The sequence below is a fragment of the Podarcis pityusensis genome (genome assembly GCF_964106645.2).
Source record: "Podarcis pityusensis genome assembly, chromosome: 1".
Classification (NCBI taxonomy): domain Eukaryota; kingdom Metazoa; phylum Chordata; class Lepidosauria; order Squamata; family Lacertidae; genus Podarcis; species Podarcis pityusensis.
In genome coordinates this window covers 15,786,954-15,809,276 of record NC_138028.1, presented here as the reverse complement: position 1 = coordinate 15,809,276, position 22,323 = coordinate 15,786,954, and the positions used below count along the sequence as shown (strand labels likewise).

Genomic DNA, 22,323 nt, shown 5'->3' with positions numbered 1-22,323 from the left:
TTGAGTCAAAATGTTCATGAGCAAGTGATGGTTCTCCCATCTCAATGCCCTTCTGGTGCCCTTGGGGTTGTGTGGAGGAAGGGTACTGTCTGAAACAATAGTTACCCCTTCCTTGGGAAGTGGGACTCTTACGTGCATAGAGTCTAGGAAAGACTGGGTACGGATAAATAAATGGACGAGAACAAAGATCTGTGCTCAAAGTAGCTGTGCCCAGGCATTGATCCTATAAGGCAGGTGGGCCTCTGCACCTTTGACCAGCAGTTGCAGTGGCTGGAACAGAGCACATGCTGCTCATGGACTCGAGCATCTACATAATTGAGAGTATTGAAGCATGAGGAGCGAAATGTGGGGGACGTGTGTAGCAGTTATACTTTGAGGCATGGCACCTTTCCTCCTTGTGAACCCTTCTGAAGCAGCGGAGTATAATCTCTGTTTTGAATCCCGAGGCAGAGTTAGAGTTCTGAGAAGGCCAATGGTGGCAATGAGGTCTTCCTGTATTTGTGCTGAGGCTAGGCTGTTCATGTAGGGTGCCCTCTCTTTGTGCAGTCTGCCCTTTCACCATAGATCTTCTCACCAAAGTTCCCATTGTGGAAACTATGTGAGACCCAAGTGATGTGTGCTCTGTCATGTAAGTAAAGGGCTTCCTTAGTGCTGGGCAGTTTGTATACTAGTGATACTGCACTGCAATTGGGTGCAGTTAGAGTCTATAGTCTGCCACAGCAGTGTAGGTGGTGGCAGGGAGAGGAATAGTTTATTTTGGCAACTCATTTTCAGTTATTTTGCCAGCAAAGAAATTGGGCTAAGCTTGATCCTCACCACCTGCTGCCCATCTTGGCCACTCTATCAATAGTTCTGCCAACAGTGAGGATATGTTGCTGTCTCTGGGACTATCAGCTAAAATGATCGCCAGTGATGGTGTGGTATGTGCCCAAGATACATCAGCATTGGGAACGTAAGCCAGTTAAGATGGTATCCTTGAAGCCTGGGATTGTAGTGTGAGCTGCCTTGAGTTGGTAAAATCTTAATTGGACCGATGTGCTGGTAATCTCTTGGAAGAGGCTTTGCTATTACTGCTTCCAAAAAATCCTTAATTAAAGGACAAAATAGTTGGTTCTAGATTTTCTCCTTAGCAATAAAACATTTACCGGTAAGCAGCCCACAAATATCTCATGTCTTGCAGAATACCAATGTTCTGCCCCAATATCTCATTCTGAGGAGAGCAGAGAATGATTAATCCAAATGACTTCAAGCTGCGAATAGGAACCAGTACAGGAAAAGGTGGGCAGCTGTTATGGAGGGAGGATCTGTCCAAATGAGCAGTAATTAAAATGGAGTGCTGAATATTTGAAGACTTAATAGATGCAGGAAACAAGTTGCTACAACTAGAAAGAGAGGGAGTAGGAAAATAAGGCCTTTGCTACATCCTTTTTATAGGATTTATAAAAGTGACTGAGAACAGGGATTGGGAGGCATGGCACAGGAGACACTGTAATTATATTTTCAAGTATAAATAGAAGTCTGTCTGGGATTGCAGTTCCTGGAGGCATCTGTGTGTGTGGCACTAAATAAGTTTCTCACTCTGGTGATGGAGTTGAGAAGCTACACAAATCAAAGTAGATGGTTAACTAGTTTTTAACCAGAACAGGAAAGTACTAAATTTGGAGGCAGTGTGTCATGAACACATGTGAAACCTAATTTTTCTATTTCTAGAATCGCTGTAGCGCTATGTGTTACTGTTGTAACACTTTTTCCTGATTGTGTTGGGACTAGAGTCTTAACATTTGGGGGGGGGGGAAGTAACACGGTTTTTCAGAACTTGTCGAGGAGCCTCCCAAAGACTTTTGACTTAAGTTCAGTAGAAGTTTAAATTGTTATTGCCTATTCTTTCTAAGTCAAGAACATTAGCATAAAATGATTTTCTAGGAACTGTTAATTACTTTCTTGCCTGAATAGGTAGAAATCCTCCGCCTAACTGGCATGTATGCATCTAAATTGTTCCCATTGCCAGTGGTGGTTTTTTTTTTTTAAAAAACTATTATTATTATTATTATCTTTGCACCACCCTCTTAACCCTCAAATTTGCTCAACAAAATGATTATTGATTAATGAGCTTAGATTACTCTTGTCTTCATAGTTTTTCTTTAAGCTATCAGTTATATTATACCACATCTTTCTTGATCATCACTGTTTCTGTAAAATTAGCATGATTTAGAGTTCAAAGAGTACATTTGATTAAGCAGAGAGAGTGATCTAATTTAGGGGTGTCATAGGGATGGATGTAGCCAAGATTATAAAGAAGATGAACAATATTTCTGAATTAATGTTTCTTCTACCAGCCTGTTATTGCATGGGTGTACAGAGAATGAGGAGCTCACACATAGCTATCTATAACCTATTGATTGGAACAAAAGGATATTATTTGAATAGGAGTGCTCCTTTTCCTCCCCTCTCTTTTGCCTCATTTTATTTCTCCAAGATGGGCTGTTGGAGATTAAGGCCTCACACCAATGTCAGGGAGGGGATAATCTGGCATGCTTTCCTGGATAGTGCTGTGTTTGGAAGTGCTGTGTTAGGAGGTGCCCTAACCAGATAGGCAAGAAGGCTTTGCATAGCAGGTGAGAATAAGGAAGTTGAGAGGTACTGCAATTTTAAACACTGATCCAAAGGAGGAAAAGATGTGAGTAGCTTCTTCTTTCTTCAGCTGTTTGGAGTTCTGGCTCATCATCGCCTACCTCAAATAATCACCCCACTGCCCTTTTACCTACTGGGCCATGTTGTGGAGTTTTCAGAAAAATGGTTCCATACTCTAAATTAGGATCTTATTCAGCATGTTTATTTTGACTAATAGTAAACAATTTAAGAAGTACCGTGTACTCTGATAACTGTACATGCTATATAGCACCAGCATTTTTCCAGCAGCTGAAGGGATTTTAATGAGAAGGTCTGATAAGGAGGAAAATTTAAGCACACTAAGAATTGAAGGCACTTGTAATGGTTCTAAGGGTTGCTCGTGCGTAAGCTTGTCCCAACCTCTGGCTGGGTTGCCTGAGTGAACCTTTCCTGTCCGGGCAGCCACTTGCCCGTGACTGTCTCAATCGCTGGCAGAATCCGTCAGTGGGCGTTTCTTAAACTTCTTCCAGCAAAGAAGCTCTTTGACGCCAAGTCTCCTCCTACTTTCTCTGCGCGGAAGCCTTCTGCGCAAGGAGGGCGTAGGCAGCGGAGGACCCCTACTCTCCCCGCTGGTCCCCGGCAAGGAGTCATGGGACCGCCTCGCCGATTCCCCCATCTGCCCCCCTTTTCCACTGGAGCTACGTTGATTCTCTTCCCCAGAAGACGGGCTGCCTCTCCCACTCCTGGGACGCTCTCCGGGATCCCTTTGGAGCTTGCTCTCTCCCTCGGACACTGATGGCAGTTCCCTGACAGCACTGAAACAGGTGTCTACAATTTTTGGCTTTCCTTGCTGGCCATGCAAAAAACTGGATAGATACTGTATTTTCCCGTGTATAACACGCACCCGTGTATAAGACAACCCCTATTTTGGGGCATCCAAAATTAAAGAAATGGGGGGAGATTGTCCAGAGTTGTTGAGCTTTTTTAGGGGGGATTGCCCAGAGTTGCACAACTCACTGAAGCCATCGATCATCTGCCCACTAGCCACCAGCAACAGCCAAACACACGGCCACTTCCCACAGCAGCAGCCAGTCGCTAGCACACATTGCTGCAGCCCCAAAACCACAGCCAAATCACTGCTTAAAATCTCCTGCTCGCAGCTGCCACCAATCGCACGTTCCCCCCTCTGCACTATCCGTGTATAAGATGACCCCAAAATTGTAACAGTTCTTTATAATATAACAACCTCATCTTATACACAGAAAAAGACGGTAACCCCTTCTCTACATTTCCTGAACTCAAGCACAAAAAACATTGGGGGCGATGAAAGGCAGTCTGTTCCAGAATGACCAAGGTTGTCTGGCAACATAGCTGTCAGATGTCCCTTAACTTTCTGCCTAGTGGCCCAGGTGGTAGGGATCTCCATAGAAAGATATCTGCCACTTTCTACAGCTTCAAAGTTGGGATAAAGGCAGGCTGCTCACTACAGTGAAGTTACATCCTTGCCACGGTGAGCATAATTGGACACCTTCCCTGTTGTTATTGCTAAAATTATAAAACTCAAAAGAGTTCTGTATTGGGCAAGACATTACTGTTATAAGTAATGTGGAGTTGTAGGGGTGGGGAGAGACGTGGAAAGAGAGGGAAGGAAGGAATGGGGGTTGGTGAAATTTCATTATTTTGCATTGTAATGGTATATGAACAAAGTTTTGTGTCAGAGTCCCATAAATAGGTACCTTATTTTTGTTGGTGGTATGAGAGTCCGGAGTGCCCAGGGCATGGTTGGTTGCAGATGGCTGGTTACCTGACTTCTGTAGAATTAAGAAACAGGCTCTAGTGCATACAGCTGCATGTGTGATTAGGAGCCCTGACCAGCCATCAGCACAGATCCAACACCCCTATAGCCTGCAGGACTTCCGGCGGATCGCGAAGTGAAAGCAAGCGGGATCGCTTGGCTGCAAGCGTATCCAGCTTTAGAGAGCCTAAAGGGGGTCTGCAAGAGCGCCGCAGCCCCCCAAATACTCTCAGAAGGGAATCTGAGAGGCAAGGGTCCTGGCTTTGCCAGTTAAACACTCCCCCGGCCTCCAAGTAACCCTCTTTTTGGGGGCGACGAGTGTGGCGGGGTTGAGACATTGGCAGCGGGAAGCCATTTCTAGCTCTCTAAAGCGAAGCTCCAGGCTTGCGCACAAAGCGATCTGTTCTCAAAAACTAAGAAATCAAATTGGAACATAAAATACAAATTGAGGGATCTAATTGGAACTAATTCGAGGCAGTAAGGTGGAAAAAAGGAGGTCAGCCTTACTGGGAATTTATATTTTGACACAAGAAGAATTCGCGGAACAGGAAAAACTGTAAGTCTCGACAAACGGGGAGTTTTTATGATATACTTTGGACTTACTTTTTTTTAAAAAAGCTCTTCATAAAATTTCGGGAAGGAAGATATTTAAGGGGTCGAAAACTGGATGAAGAGCTTTCTTTAAACAGCACTTTGGGAGGTCGCTTGGTCTCGCTGGGAGAAAGTGTTGAAGTGTCGGAGTTAGTGAGACGGATTACTTTTACTTTTAAAAAATCTGCGCAACAGAAGTTAAGGGGTTTAAAACAAAGAGAATAACTAAAAATAACTGTTTTGGCTTAAAAAAGAAAATTAGAAATTAATCCTTGGAGATATAAATTCGTTATGCTCTAATGCCATCTTGTCGCCATTTTTAGAGAGATACTTTCTCTCTCCTCTTGCTACTTTGTTATGTCTGTGTATGGCAACAACTAGCGGAGAGGTTTGGATTGAATTGAACGCTCCTGTTTGTGGCTAACTGGATTAATTTACTTTTTGCGTATTGGTTTATTTTTCCCTCACCCTCTTTTCTGGTGGATTTACATTTTGGACCCTGCAAGATTAAAGATTTTAATAGGTGGCTCCCTTTTATTTATGATTTGAATTCGAAACCGTAAAAGTGGATTTGGCCATACAAGAGGCGTGAAGCTTTTGGATGATTTAAAAGAAAAATAAGAGCGGAAGTATCTGAGGTGAATAAGACGCAAGAGGAGTTGTGGGACGCGGTTTCGATGAATGAACTTCGACAAAGAGAAACAAATTTGAGGTTCAGGTCTGTGCCAGAGGTTCAAGGCGAGAAAATCAAAGAAAAGCTGACGACAGAGATTGCTCAATGGCTAGATATGAAATTAGAGGATGTGGAAAAAACGATTCAAAATGCCTTTAGGATTAAAACAAAGACAACCAGAGTGAAGAAATTCCCAGGAGACTGTTTAATTGTCTTCAAGGATAGAGAATTCAGAAATTTAATTTTGCAAAAAAATAGAGAAAAACGTTTAATTATAGATGGGAGTTTCATAATCATTTTTAAAGATGTGCCATTAAGACTTCTGAAAAAACGAGATCAATACAAAGAGATGGTACAAGTTTTGAGAAAGAATGATATAGAATTTAGATGGGAGTTTCCAGAAGGCGTCGCATTTACCTATAAAGGGAAGAGGCACAGACTGACAAAACCGGATGAAGTCGACAAATTTCTTAGAAGATATAAGGGGCTGACCAGAGAAGGAACAGAATTAGAAGCTGCAGGAGCAGAAGGTGGTGAAGGAGAAGCCACGGACCAGGAGGAAGAAGAGCAAAGAAGCAGGAAAGATAAAAGAAAAGAAAGGAGAGGAAAAAAGGAAGAAGAAATAGAAGAAACAGAAGAAGAGCAAGAGGAAGAGGAGAAATAAAAAGTTAATAAAAAGAATATTTAATTGATTGACATCATGGCATTGAAATTATGGACTTGGAATGTTAATGGAATGAACGCTATAAAAAAAAGGAATAAAGTGCAACAATATCTAAAGCAAAAGAATTTGGACATAATCTGTTTACAAGAGACTCATGTGAAAAAAGTACACAGGAAAATTTTGGTTAACAAAAAATTAGGAAACGAGTTTATTTCATCAGACAAAAGTAAGAAAAGAGGGGTGGTCTTATATGTTAAAAATAAATTAGAAGCACAACAATTGTTCAAGGATGAAGAGGGTCGAATTATTGCAGTTCAAATCAATTGGCAGGGTGAAAAATTGATAATAGTTGGAATATATGCACCAAATGGAAGCAAAGCAGAATTTTTTAAGGACTTAGAAGAGAAATTATTTGAATATATGGATCAAAAAGTTATAATAATGGGTGACTTCAATGGAGTGGTGTCTATGGAAATGGACAGACTAAGAAATAAAGGTAAAACAAAAGGGAAACTACCAAAAACTTTTTTTGATATGGTTGAGAATTGTAACTTGATAGACATCTGGAGATTGAGACACCCACTAGAGAAACAATTTACCTTTCATTGAGAAGTAAATCAATCAATGTCAAGAATTGATCAAATTTGGATATCTAATGAATTAATTTCAAGATTTACAAAAATTGAGATCCAACCCAAGGTTTTATCCTACCACAACGCCATCCAAGGTATTCTGAAAGGGTATGAAGAAAAATCGTTCAGGTGGAGAATAAATGAGAATCTCTTTGATGACCAGAAGATTGTGGAAAGAGCACAGAAATGTTTAACTGACTATTTTGTGAATAATATAAATAAGGAAACAAAAATTAATATGATCTGGGACGCTAGTAAAGCGGTCATGAGAGGTTTCTTTATTCAGCAAAATGCAATAAAAAACAGATTGAGAGAAAAAGGGAAAAAAGAAATCTTAAGACAAATAATGGAGAATGAAAAAAAATTGATTAACAGACCTAAGGATGAAAAAGTTAAGCAAAGTATAAAATTACTTCAGACACAATTTGCTATGATAATCAATAAAGAAGTAGAGTGGAATATAAAAAGAATGAAACAAAAGAATTTTGAATTTGCAAATAAATCCGGAAAATGGCTGGCGTGGCAACTTAAAAAAAGGAAAGAACAAAATATAATTAAAAAAATTAAAGTAGAAGACCAAGACATTGAGAACCCGAAAGGAATAAGGAAAGGATTTGTGGACTTTTATAGAGATCTATATAAAAGAAAAGAGAAATCTAAGATAAAGATGATAGAAGACTATTTAAAGAAGAAAGGGGTGCAAAAAATTCCAGTGATAAAAATAAATTGAATGAACCAATTGGAATAGAAGAAGTTAAAACGGCTATAAAAGAATTAAAAAGTGGGAAGACTCCGGGACCGGATGGATTTGGTGCAAGATATTATAAAGAAATGAAAGACATCTTACTTGTACCGTTGGTAGAAGTTATGAACAACATTCTGAAAGAAGGACAAATACCAGAGACATGGAAGGAAGCATATATAACATTAATTCCCAAGCAGGACTCAGATTTAACTCAAGTTAAAAACTATAGGCCAATTTCGCTATTGAACAATGACTATAAAATATTTGCTAACATCTTGGCAAATAGAATGAAAAAGACATTAAAGGAATTGATCCAAACAGGATTCCTGCCAGGGAGGCAGATGAAAGACAATATAAGAAACATAATAAATATAATAGAATAGCTGACTAATAAGAAAGATAAGCAAGCGATGTTGATATTTGTTGATGCGGAAAAGGCATTTGATAATATTTCTTGGGAATTTATGTTAAAGAATCTGGAATTTATGGAGATGGGTTATTCATCTGTGAATGGTGTAAAGGCAATATATTCTGAACAAAGAGCAAAATTAATTAATAATGTACTGACAGATGATATTGCTATAACCAAGGGTACAAGACAAGGGTGTCCCTTATCACCATTGTTATTCATATCGGTCCTGGAAGTCTTGTTGAGAGCGTTAAGAAGTAATGGTTTGATAAAAGGTGTGACAGTTGGTTGTAAGGAATATAAGGTAAAAGCCTTCGCTGATGATTTGGTTATAACAATAGAAGACCCTATTAAAAGTGTTAAGGAAGTGTTAGAAGAGATAGAGCAATTCGGACAAGTTGCCGGATTTAAATTAAATAAGAGTAAAACGAAAATAATGGTTAAAAATATGGACCAAGAGATAATAGAAAGAATTCAGCAACAAACAGATATGGAAGTGGTTAAGAAAGTTAAATATCTTGGGATTATATTAACTCCCAAGTGTATTGATCTTTTTCAAAATAATTATGTACCAGTCTGGAACAAGATTAGGAAGGACCTGGAAGTGTGGGGAAGAATGAAGTTGTCATTTTGGGGAAGAATTGCAACGGTAAAAATGAATGTGCTACCAAAAATGTTGTTTTTATTTCAATCAATACCAATAATTAAAGGTGTTACGATATTTAAAGAATGGCAAAGAGCATTATCAAGATATGTCTGGCAGGGCAAGAAGCCTAGAATAAAATTTAAGATTTTAACAGATGCAAAAGATAGAGGAGGCTTTGCCCTGCCAGACTTAAAGTTATATTTCGAGGCTGCATGTCTTTGCTGGGTGAAAGAATGGATAAAGTTGGAAAATTCAGAACTTTTGGATTTAGAAGGATATGATAATGGATTTGGTTGGCACGCATATTTATGGTATGAGGGAAAAAGAGTGCATAAAGGTTTTGAAAATCACATTTTCCAAGGTCCCCTGATTGAAATATGGAATAGGTACAAAAATTTATTAGAGTTTAAAACTCCATTCTGGCTGTCGCCATTGGAGGTAATGAGTGTTCAGAAGATCAATATGACGGGGAGTTGGATTACATATGAGAATTTAATTATAAAAGAAGGAAATAAATGGAAATTGAAGCCATATGATGAAGTTAAAGAATATGTGTTTGATTGGTTACACTACTTCCAACTGAATGCGATGTTTAAAAAAGAGATGCTGGAAAGAGGTTTTCAAGATGAAAAATCTAGATTTCAAAAAGAAATTGTGAATAATGATGTTAAAATTTTATCAAAAATGTATAAATTACTACTTGAGTGGCATACTAAGGATGAAGAGGTTAAAGTTGCAATGATTTAGTGGGCCAAAGACTTTGGTTATAATATTCAATTTGATGATTGGATAAGATTGTGGAAAGAAGGAATGAAATTTACTGCATGTATTACAATAAAAGAAAATGTTATGAAAATGTTATATAGATGGTATGTTACACCAGTAAAACTTGGAAAGATGTATAAAGTGAGTAATAAATGTTGGAAATGTTGTGGGAATGTAAAAAAATGAAAGGTTTCTGGGAAATGATTTATAATGAATTGAAAAAAATGTTGAAATATACCTTTGTTAAAAAACCAGAAACTTTTCTGTTAGGAATACTAAGAAATGACATAAAAAAGAAGGATGAGAAGTTGTTTTTATATGCAGTAACAGCGGCAAAAATTTTGGTGGCACAAAAATGGAAACAGGAAGAAATCCCGACAAAAGAAGAATGGAGAATGAAGTTGATGGAATACGCAGAATTAGACAAGCTAACGGGGAGAATTCGGAACCGGCGAGACCAGAGATTTACCGAGGACTGGAATAAATTTACAGAGTATATTAAATATATATGTGAAGGTCAATTAACGTTTGTAGGTTTTCAAGAAGCTCTGTGATGATAATGGAAAGAAATATTGTTTTATAATAATTGCTAAGATTAATTTGGTTAAAAAAACAAAACAAAACAATACAGATGCAAGAAATGTGAATAAGTGTGAAAACATGAAAATTCCCAGATAGACTGAAGGAAGTCTGAAAGTGGAAAGGTTAGAATGGGATGTATAATTCAAACGGAATGTTTTTCTTTTATTGTTATATTTGAAAATTTTATAAATAAATTTTTTTAAAAAAAACACACACCCCTATAGCCTGTTCTCACTTTTTGCTCAGAGAGCAGAGGTTGTTTGGGCAGGGCTTCTGCATGTTTGGTGAGAAGGGACGAAATAAGAAGCCACAATCCCACTCCCCTCCATGACTAGATGGAAAATGAGAAAGGACCTATAGTTAAGGGGGTGGGGACAGCTTACAACTTTGAACATGCCCAGTGAAATTGCATTTATTCATTATGATGCTACTAAGTCATTTTTAAGAAAACATTCTTTCACATGGAAAATGTTCTGCTCCACATCACTTCTAGTATACTAGGATGGGTGAGGAGGTAGTAGGAAGTGAAAGAGAGCAGATTTCCAGGAGGGAACACACTAAAATGCCAGCTTGTCTTCTAGCAGTGGTGGCTGCCAATTGCTCCAAAACCCCAGCATTCATTTTCACTCCCACCCCACCAGTTGACTACCTGCATGCATATGACGGAGTAGCTGCATATGGCACCATTTTGAGAATATGTGAATTCTTTTCTGCTGGCTGTCAATTGCGAAGCCAAACTTCCAAATGTTACTAAACCAGGTTAACAAGTTGTATGATTATGAAACAAATGAGGCTAATTGCTTTCACGTTGTTATGCTGCTAGGGTGCATCTTTTAATTGTTTCAGTTGGACCTTGGGGAAGGGAGAAGTCTACAGCAGAAATCATTTTGAGAGAGCTACTGAAATTGAATTGCTCAATAATTACTGAGGCCTTTTAAAATTGCGTCTGACAATATTTTTTGACTGCAAAACCTTTCCCTACTCCTCCGATAGGAAAACACCTGCTAGGGAGGGAAATTTGAGACCAGTGTATATAAGCAAGGAGAACAGTAATCTTGTTCACGTGCTTTAGACTTGTTTTTTCTGTCTCAGTGAATATGGGAAATCTTTCATACCAGGAGTGTGAAAGCATTTTGCAGCAATATTTTGTGCAGCAGACAAATAGTTGTACATATGACACTGCACAATAACACTGAATAGCCTCCACAACCCTGTTGGCTTTCTACCTGCATGCTTTTTGTTCTTGGTCTTCTACAGTTGTGAAGTTAGGATTTGTAAGATGAAGTGGGAAGGTTTTCTGCCTTTGCCTACTGGCCCTATTGCTAAACCTGTGCAGGTGGCAGGTGCTTACCTTGCTTGTTTGCTTAACTGTTTACCTTAATGCTTTGTCACTGAGGCTGAGACTCTTGTCTGCTGGGATTCTGCTAATTCTTGTAGAACTGCCACCATCTCCCTCCCTCTGCCTACTTGTTTCTGTCTGCCATCTTTCTTTTCCCTTCCCTTCCCTTCCCTTCCCTTCCCTTCCCTCTCCTCTCCTCTCCATTTTGCTGCTACCTTCCTTTCAAACACCAGTCAGTGCTCCAACTGGCCTATCTGGAAGTGGAGAAATGCAGTAGTAGGTGGTGGTGGCGGCAGCAGCTTACACCCTGCGAACTACTGAGTGCTGAGAAGTGGTGACAAAGAGTTGTGTGCTTGGCACCAGTGGTACCAAGAAAGGAAAGGGAGGTGCAAATTCAGTGTGTGGCGGTGGAGTGAGGGGCAGTCTTTTTGCAGTTGCAGGGAAGGGACCATTGACACACAGTCCCAATATTACAACCAAACTGTGGGTTGTCCATAATCTTGCTGTAAAGGGCTTACATGGTCACTTATTTACTCTCCCCTTCCATCCTGCACTTCCTGGTTTCTGTCAACCACACTTTATCCTGACACCAGAATTGTTCAGACAGTGGTTACCACAAACCATGGCTTCTGGTTCTATTTTTGAAGCATACTATGAACCTTAATCTTCCCAATTCAGACATCATGTCAAGCTATCATCATTGAAAATCAAGAAGCTTAGATGAGAGTTGGCATTGCCATTAGCTTGCTTTTCCCTCTTGTGTTCCCAATGGTGAAAACCTGTTTTCATTGGTGCCATACTATTAAAACCAGAGATGGTTAGAGCTCTTTAAAGAGAATGTGTGTGTTTTTAAATACTCGGTGATTTTCTCAAGATGGCATTGAGGTTTCTTGATCTTTAGATGTCTATAACCATGCTGTGCTGTTTAGTTACCACTGACAAGAGTTTCTGTTTGAAGCTCACTTGCTTAAGCTAATCCGCTTTAAGTTTGCAACTGTTCATTTTTCTTCCCTTCAGTGGACTGGTGTGTTTTTTTATGCCACCAAGCCGTACTTTTGCAAAGCATTCTGTGGTTCAACATAGATGCACTTGTTCTGACAGCTTGCTGCTTTCTCTTCTCCTATTCAAAAGTTGTTCTTGTCTTTCTTCTTTGGCATAAGTTCATTCACATCTTAAATACACTGGAATAGAATATGCATTTCCCATACACAGCTTATTGCAGTCATGCAGCACAGAAGATCTATAAATCAGAGCTGTTAACCAACCTATGCTTACATACTGTTTGTGTGTGAGGGAGCAGATGAGCAATGAATTTCACCACTTACTGGCTACAAGGCAGTTGCGTTGCTGGTACTAAATGTTTCATTATGGGGTGGGAAATTGAAACATGACTGTAGAGATGAACTTGTGATATTTAAGTTGAACTTCCTCCTCCTCCTAGGGTTCTATGAAAAATCATTGATTTTGGGAACTGTTGCTGTAAAAATGACAGAGGAAAATCATTAATAAAACATTCATAATCTGTTAAACAGTATTAACAACAAAGGAACACAAAAAGCTAAACACTATTATGTGTAAAAGGTAAAGGACCCCTTGATGGTTAAGTCAAAGGCGACTATGGGGCTTTCAGGCCGAGGGAGCCGGAGTTTGTCCGCAGACAGCTTTCTGGGTCATGTGGCCAGCAGGACTAAACCACTTATGGTGCAACGGAACACCGTGACGGAAACCAGAGCACACGGAAATGCTGTTTACCTTCCCGCCGCAGCGGTACTATGTGTACATTTTCTCTCTCTTTCTCTCTGTCTCACCCACACACACACACTCCACCAATCATAATCTTTCACTCTATTCATCCCATTAAAATACATACCGCTCCTGAACCATTTATGAGCCTACTGTAGTGTTGACTAGTGTACCTTATACCTATTTTGACTTTGAACTCTACTTCTGAGGCCTTTAAGTACACCAGAGAGATAAGGTTATGCAGGTGGATTCTGGGGAAAAAGGCCTCTTCAAAAGGTGTGCCCTGACTGTAGACTGCTCAACTCAGAGAGGCTCACCTGGTGTCTTCCTTGATGCCCTTCTTGCACTTAGCAAATACCTCTTTATTCCTTCAGGCCTTTTTTATTTATTTATTTAAGTATTTCTGCACTGTCAAATTATTAAATAGCAGGGTGCTGTACAATAATAAGCACCATTAAAAAAAATACAAATTGTTTAGTTTCTCACTGGCATATCCCTCTGTGATTTTAGACTTGATTTGCCTTTTCATTGCATTTCACACTTTGTTTTCTGATAAGTTTGCTCCCCTGAGAACTTACTCAGATGTGGAATAGAAATGCAGTCAATCAGTTGCTAAAGTAGGTGGGATGTAAAGAGCTCTGTTCTGGGCCTCTGCACATACAGCCCCTTTGCTTTGCAAAAGACCACCTTGAAGCACTTGTAGAAACAGTCTCTGGCATACCACAAGGAACATTAATCAAAAGTGGAGAACAGAAGCTTTCTTGTACATGCACCAGAGCACTTGAACCCTTGCTTAGAATTTTTTGTATCCTGTCCTATATGTTTTAAAACAAATCTGACTCTGATTTATATAGGCTGCTTGCCAACTCCTGTTGCAAGGTAGGCTTGCATAATTATTGCAACAAGTATATCTGATCTACCTTTACACAGACATAGCACTGTGATACAGATGTCACCATGGTGGTGCCCACAGAGGCATATGCTTCTGTGCACAGAGTCTCCCCGCCCTCACTGAAATTAAACACAAAAGAAGCATTCTGATAGTTTCCCTGGTTTACAGTTGTGTCCATGACCCAAAAAGGTCGGGAGCCTTTATGGACAGGAAGGAGTTCACTTATTCCAAAAACTTCATCTGAACTCTAGTCCAGAACTTCTGCCTCGTGCTGCCTTAGAGTTAAAATACTTCTGCACCTCTTACGACCCTGACAATCATTTTACAATGTATGTATAAACCAGCTGGTTCTCATTTTTAGAATTCAAGGAGTGCTGTAAAATGACATTTTATTCATAGCTTACTTGGAATAAAACATGTCAGTTCCAAGACAAAAGCAAATTAAGACTTCTATGCATTTCTTAACATTTCATAAAGCAGGTGTCTCTGGGATTTTTGTTTTTATTGCATGCTGCAATACTAAATAATTGAATAATTTTGTAATTCTCACCTGTTCTTACTAGGCAGTTTCCACATGATCAAAAACATCTCTACAATTTAACAAAACTACAAAATCAGAATTTGACACAACCATTTAGGATAGAGAGAATGCACAGTGATTAACCATCACCACCACATTAGAACATCTCCATGGCAACCCAAGATAAAATATGCAAACTGCATTTAGTTTGTTGATAACTTATTTACATCTAAATGAAAGATGAACACCTAAGATTTTGACTTTTGTGGTGTGCATATTATAGGACTGTGAACAGTTTCTTTTACTCTGAAATGCCAGTATCCGTAATACATTTATTTTTCAACCAAGGTGCTAAGATCTTTGAGGTTTCAGTATTACTGTTTGTATTGTGCTACTTGATACTTATATATAGTACTTGATAATTGACATGTTGGTGTGTTTGCACTTGAAAAAAACCTGTTGCTTAAGGGCCAAAGTAGACATTACACACAGATGTGAGTAACATCTCTTTAGGAACCTAAAAAATCAAATCAAAAATTTTGAGAGATGGTGAGTAATCTTTTCCCTAGGGCTGTTTTTTATTATCCAAATATGCCACCCTCCAAACCCATTTCTCTCTCCCCTGCCCCCCTGGAGACTTATATTTGAAACTTGCTGGCTGTAGTACTACTCTGAATTGAGAAACAACTACTGGGGAGAGGGAAGTAGACACACCACCTGTTTCTCCTCCTGAACACCCTGTCCTGAAGCCACTGCTGATTAGCCAGCAGGGTAACCTTAAAGAAACCCATGCATTTGGCCATAAAATGCAGCCAAATTGGAATCATTCTAATTTCAAAGAGGAAAAATAATATTGGACAGTTAGAGTGGCTAACCATTGAGTCTGACTTGATACTACATTAAGGACCGGATTTAGACATTGCCCTAGTTTGCATGGAACACTAAACTCTGGATGGGGTGAGTTTCCTCATAGGAACCTTCTCGCATGCTGGCAGTGGGTGGGAATAGAGACAGAAATGGGTGGGTGAGAGGCAAAACAGTCAATGGAGCAGCAGCTGTCGTTCTTACCTTTGAATTATGGGCCACATTCCAGCCTTGCAAAACCCAGAGGTTTTCCCACATGCAGATCTCTCTTTCCGTCCAGGCAAGCAAAAGGGATGATCATATTTCAAAGAGGACTTCCGGGTTGGCGCCATCGCCGAATGGCGGACTCCCTCCGAGCTCCGGAGGGAGCCTGCTCGGCAGGGGCTGGGTCCTACCGCACCGGCGATGCGGGGACCCTTAAAAACCACGGCCACGAGGGTCGTGGACATGGAGACTCGGCTGGCACCGCTAGCGCCCTCCCGACTCGTGAAGGAGCCTTTTTAAAGGCTACGGATCGGGTGCCGGGGAGAAGCGTGGTGCTTTGAGTCCTCTGCTATCCCTGCCGAGCGCAGCCGCATGCCATCCGGCGGAGAGCGCTGACTTCTTCTATTGAAAATTCGGACTTTTAGACAACAACCCGTGAGTAATTTGGAAAATGGGTTTAAAAGGAGGAAAAAAAGAATTTCTTTTTGAATTGGATACGAGCGGGGGGGGATCCAAAAAGGAAGTCAGTCCCCCCCCCTATTGTAAACCTTTCAAGACAAGGACGGGGAAACCAAGGTCCAAAAAGATTTGTATTGCTGATAAAAACTAAGAATTCCACGATGGGGAATCATAAGAACTGTGCTGGAGGATGAATTGAGGGAGAAGAAACGTAACCCCCCCCCCCCGGGAACCGGGGTGATTGAAGAGTGAGCCTGGTGAAAAGAGTCGGAGATTTTGACAGCTGTCAAAGTAGCTGTCAAAGTCGGAAAGCAGAGAGGATTTTATTATGAGAACTTTGCTGGCTAAATTTGTTACAATTTGCTACAACTTGTTAAAACTTGGATACAAAATGGCGAAAACATGGATAACAATCGGACTTTTGGACTAGAGAAGACAAAGTTATAACAATCCCCCTAGAGGAGTTTCGGGACATTACAAAGATGGTCGTAAGTGAAAAAAACACCATTGGAATTTTACAGGACTGGTTATCTTCTGGGAAAGCTGCAAAACGGAAATAATATTTTGTCTACAGGGTGTTCAGCTAAAGGAGACAATAGAATTTTCTATTGAAGAAAGGAAGGGACTGAACGCAAGTTTTTGTCCCTGAATAACAATAATCCCTGCAGACTTACTAAGCTTCTGAATTAGAACGTTTCAGCAGCGGAACAAGAGGAAACTGGACTACAATTTGGAAAGAACAATGGGGGGAGCTTTATTAAAGATCTGAAGTTAAGTGTTCTAAAAATAATTATGAAAGGAAAAAAAAAAAAAAAAACCAGCAAGGAGTTGGGAGAAATAGGTGATTATGGATTGTAAGAATTCCAGGCGGATAACATGGTTTGGTGGTCAGGGGGAAATTAAACCGGGGACAGGGGGGGAGAACTAAAATCCAAAGGCTTGTTAACTTCTTTTTTTGAACTGGCTTTGTCTCATCTATTATACTCTTTATTTCTTATTTCTGATACTTTTATTATGTGGGGTGTTTTTATTATTAAAAAAAAGGGAAATTGTGGAATGATAATGGGGTGGGCCCTGGGAAAGAAATTTTTTGTGTTTTATTAAGTGTATTGATGTGGAGTGTAGAAATTTTAAATTCGAATAATGGTTTAAACAAATTAAGTTTTTAATCAGAACTGAGAGCTTGTGGAGCCAATAATATGAAAAAGGAATATGGTAGGGGTGGGGGAAGGGGGGAGTCCCAGAAAGTGGATATATGAAAATAAGGCTATGAACGTATTTTAATTCTTGCTTTCTGTATTTTCTTTTTTTTGAAAATCTTAATAAATATTATTAAAAAAAAAAAAAAGATCATATTTCAAAGAGATATTCTGGGCAGGCAAAAGCACTTGAGGAAGTGAAGCAGTGCCAGTGAGGTGAGCTTGTATTGAGGTGAGCTTGCATTAGAGCCCTGGGCCTGAGGCTCCCCACCCCAGCACTAAACCATTGCTTAGTGTAGGCTTGGCATTAATATCTTTTTCAGCCTAAGGGCCATAGTGAAAGCTGCTCACTTATGGCATGGGCATGACAAACATGGATAGTTTGTGTCTACATACACAACATTTTCAACCCCACAATAGGCTAGGAATGCGGGTTGAGATAAACAAAGGGAAGTAAAATCAGGATAGTCTTAGTGCCTTTTCTCCCTCTGGCACAGTACCTTTGTAAGGAAGTCTTCGTGCTCTTTCCTATTTCTCAGGTCTCCAAAACCACCTTCCAATGACAAGACAAGGCTTTCCTACCCCTGATTTTGGTCGAAGGTTGGTAGGCCATAAAGGTGGTTCTGTGGATCAGAACCAGGCCAAGGTTTCGTGCTACATGCATGAGGTGGAACAAACCCAAGTGAAGCATTGGGCTTCATTTCCTCCTTACCCATTTTACAGGGAGAGCTTTGCAAGGCCCCATCCCCACTTTCCTCTAATCTCTGCTTGTTGCATATAAGCAAAATATTGCAGTTTATCACATATACTGGTTAGTTCAAAATAAGCTAGCTTTACATGGCGAGTTAAGAAGCTGACTTGTTAAACTAAGCAGAACTTTCCGTAAACTACAGTTTCTATTTCGTACACAAGGACAAGCTAAGATGAGGGGAAAGTGAAAGAAAATGCTGGCAAAATCCGTCTCCTGGCTGTACAAGATAGGGGAACGCATGAGCCTGAGGCTTTGTTTAGGCTCATTGCAGCTTGTGCGCATAGCACTAAAGAACGGTTTAGCATCACACGCAAGCACTTCCAGTGAGTTACTATGTCCTTTATAGGAAGCACCTACTGTTTTGAATGACCTAGAGAATGTCAGGTTTTTGTGCTGATTTGTCAAGTAAGTACAATCATAGGGTTAATCATCAGAGAAGAGAGAAATCTGCTGTAATACCTTTTTTGTTTAACAAAATGTTGCACCAAACCAAAGAATGGAAATCTTTATGCATTCATGTAGCACAATTGCATGGTGTGCAGTGCTGAATTGCCATCTGAAGAGCTTAGTCAAAAGATGGAAGTTGACACAATAGATAATAAACAGTGGTGGTATGTGTACTGAATGAATGCCTTTTGGATGATGCTAGCAATCTCCATCTCCACTTATCTGAAGTCATGCAGATCTTTGGCAACAAGTCTCAGTGGCTTGAAATTGTGTTTAAGGAGCATCAGAATTTTGATTTAATCTCTGCTTTAAACACATAAGGGTGCAGAAGAATATAAAGCAGGCAATAAGGGAGAAAATCTTTGTTTTGAGGGTGTCACCTGAAGCCTGAAAGAGGAATTGAATCATTGCTTTGTGAATGTGTATGGAGCCTAAAATTGGCCCAGCCTAAGACGAGTAAATGGGGTATGCAGAGAGCAGGTTGGGATAACCCTTGAAAGATTCTGAATTGATGTGTCTAATGAATGTATTTGGACTTTTCTATCCACTGCATAGCCTTTGTTGCATATAACCACAATCAATAGCCCTTTGTGTTGATGAAAAGTGGCATATAAATGCTGGTATGAATAAAATGAATACTCCCAGTATATCTTAATGATAGAACTTCTTGTTCTGTAAATATTGGCCATTTATTGTTCAAAATCACTCTGAAACATCAAGATACCCTGAGGCATTTTTGATAGGCCCCTTGGCAATTTTGCTTTGAGGTTGTGCAAGGATCCATCTTAACCTCCGTGTTGTTAAATACCTATATGAAACTGCTGGGGAACATCATTTGGGAAACAATGTCAACAATATGCAGATTATTCCCAGCTATCTTTCTATTCCACCTGAAATCAGGTGATGTTGTGAAGATGCCAGACCAGAGTCTGGTGACACTAATGAGCTGTATGAGGGCCAGTAAATTGAGCTGAGCCTTTGCCCATATAGTTCTCAACAGATTACAGTCAATTGCTTACAAGTCTTTCCCAAGTCACAGTGTACCTTTAGAGCTCAGAGGTCAACAGTCAACATGATTTTTTCACTGCATCAACTGCAGGAGAAGTGCCGAGAGCAGAGACGCCCCTTGTACATCACCTTCATAGGCCTGGCAAAGGCCTTTGATCTCTTCAGCTGAAAAGGACTCTTCACACTGCTCAGCAAGATAGGTGGCTCACCTAAGATTGTTTTCTTCCACAAGAAAGTGCACAGCACTGTCCAATATGGCGGCTCATCCCCCTGGGATGATGGTCAAAGAGTGTTCTGCCCTAGCCGTACAGACCCAGGGCAATTCAAAAAACTGAAGGAGAGCAGGACTTTGTGTTTGGGGCAGTAATTTACCATTAAAAACAGCAACACCCTCAGTTGGTTCCTCTGAGTGCATAAATAAGAAAACTGACTTGCAGTGTGATTTTTCAAGGATTTGTGTTTGCTAAATTGTGTCAGTTATTAATATAAATATTGGCATAATCATTTATTAACTCTGACTGCTTCCCACCACAACTTCTAATTGTTGCTTAATACATTGCCCCTCTGTTCATTTGAGAATGTGAAAGCATTTTTTACACCTTGGCTTAAGATACAGTTTTTGCTTAAGCTGGGGTGATAGGCTTAGAGATTTGGGGGCAATGATGTGGAAGGTTTTTTTTGTTGTTGTGTGGTCTTCTGAAGTTTAGATAGTTACATTTGTCCCAAATAAAACTTAGCTGAATATTTGAAAATCCACAGTTGATACCAATAGTGACGGGTAATTTTGTGCTTGCTTTCAGTGTCACAAAATAGAACAAACTGTCACTTCTCCTGTAATTATACATAGTAAGCAAAGAATACTCAATATAATGAAATGAAATGCAGTGGGTACCCATGAGTAGTAACTAGGGCTGCCACATTTCACAGATCCTGAATCCTCCACCTTTTGAAGCAGAAATATAGTTGGCGATTCTCACAACTTTGTCGGCCTTCTCCGGCTGCTGGGAATTGTAATCCAAAACACCTGGAGGATGCAAGGTGATAGAAGGATGCTTTATGTCCATGTTAGGAAAAAATGGACTGCTTAACAGCAGTCTGACATATAGATGATAAATAGGTGAAACTTTTTCCTGTTACCTTATATATTTGTCGGAAAAAGCCTAATCTGAATTGTGTGTCAGGTTGCTACAGGAACAGATGCAGACCTAAGGAAAAAGGTGGGGCAGCCTAAGGAGTACCTGAATTTAAGTCACCATGTATCTTTCACCTTGGTATAAAAGGTTTATCTAGGACTCTCAAAACAGTATTTTCGTTTGCTGCACATTAGCATTGGCTACATCTTACTCTGGTTTTGTTTTGGGTAGTGCAGGTGGGGAAGAGAAAATTGAACCATAGCGGATGCTGTTGCCACTTAGCTGTGAATAGATTGATGTTGGTATTTGGTAATCCTACCAGCAATATTAGAAGAGCAGAGATTTGGATTGTGGTAAACCGTAATATTTGGTAAATTGTCATATAATTCACGAAATTTTATTCAATAAAATGTTGTGATAGTCTCCAGTCTAAATGGTAGATTTGTAGAGAATGTTAACCACGATAGCTAAATTAAACCGCCATGTTCAAAGGAAGTATGCCAAAATACCAGGGATTGGGGATAAACATCAGTAGAAGTTTGTTTGCTTCATACCATACTTGCAGATTTCCTGGAAGAGTATGTTGGAAATGGGGTGTGGATTAGATAGATCCCTATGCAAAATCATATTTTGTCATAAGCATAAGAGATCGACTTCAGTATCTCTTGCCAAGAAAAAATGGGCACATAAAATGCAATGTGTGTATGTGTTTCTGGGCTTGCTTGGCTCTAATTTGATGCTAAATCTGTTTCTGATGACTGTCCTATACCAGTGTGCCATGCAGAAACATCTTCACACTGAGTATCTGTCTTGCAGAGAATAGTTTAGCAATGGTATTAATGTGTTCCTCCAGCATGGTAAGAATAATGAATGAAAAATATTACAGCTCCCAAGATGTTTAAGAGCAAAGACCATCAGTCCTTTTCTCCTCCCGTCTAATAAAAAAAGTCATTGTTCAGAGGCCCATTTAGACAGGTGAGAAATGTATCCTTCAGAGCATTAAAAACCAAGAGTTAGTTAAAGGATAGTTAATGTATTTGCTTCCTCTGTTTTACTTATAGGGTAACAATTTATGTTTGTAACAAACCCTTTAAAAATTGCTTGCCCCCAGGTCCAATGGTTAGCCCTCTGGCTTGCACAGTCTCTTAAATTTAGTGGACTCTTATTAAATATGTTACTGCTGTAATATGAAATGGCAAAGAGGTCATATTTAATTCAGTGCTTTTGGAAACGGTATCTGAAGCATTTAGACATAATGAAATGTTCAGTGCTTTTATTCCAACTCTTTTAAGTACTGAGGCTGGATGTGAGGATGCACGGTAGTATAACTTGAAGAGTCACTTAGTGTGAGTGGAAGCACAGAGCACCTTTCAGATACAACCTCCTAACAAAGTTAGGAACTGCTTCAGATTGCGAAGAAGAGTTCACATTGTGCAGTGGTGGCGAACTTATGGCATGCGTGCCAGAGAGGGCACTCAGAGCCTTTTCTGTGGGCGCATGCGCCGTTGCTCCATCCGGGCCGTAGCTTCCGTGCTGGGGGTGGGGGGGGGAGGAGGAGGAGAGGAGGGCTCACGCGCGCCATTCCAAAGTCTGCGGCACCAGGGCCTGGCGGGCGAACGAGGGGCTGAGCAAGCATTGACTTTTGATGCGCC

General features: G+C 40.0%; 1 protein-coding gene and 1 long non-coding RNA gene across 3 annotated transcripts in view; one reads left to right on the top strand and one right to left on the bottom strand.

The window, feature by feature from the left end:
* Positions 1-22,323, top strand: part of WDR20 (WD repeat domain 20) — a 58,751-nt gene that overhangs the window by 14,242 nt on the left and 22,186 nt on the right. The window lies entirely within an intron of this gene.
* Positions 11,659-21,302, bottom strand: LOC308470614. Its single transcript, XR_013982497.1, has 3 exons — positions 20,482-21,302; positions 14,637-14,676; positions 11,659-12,928 (listed from the first exon to the last, which is right to left on the bottom strand). It is a non-coding gene; the product is annotated as an uncharacterized lncRNA (long non-coding RNA).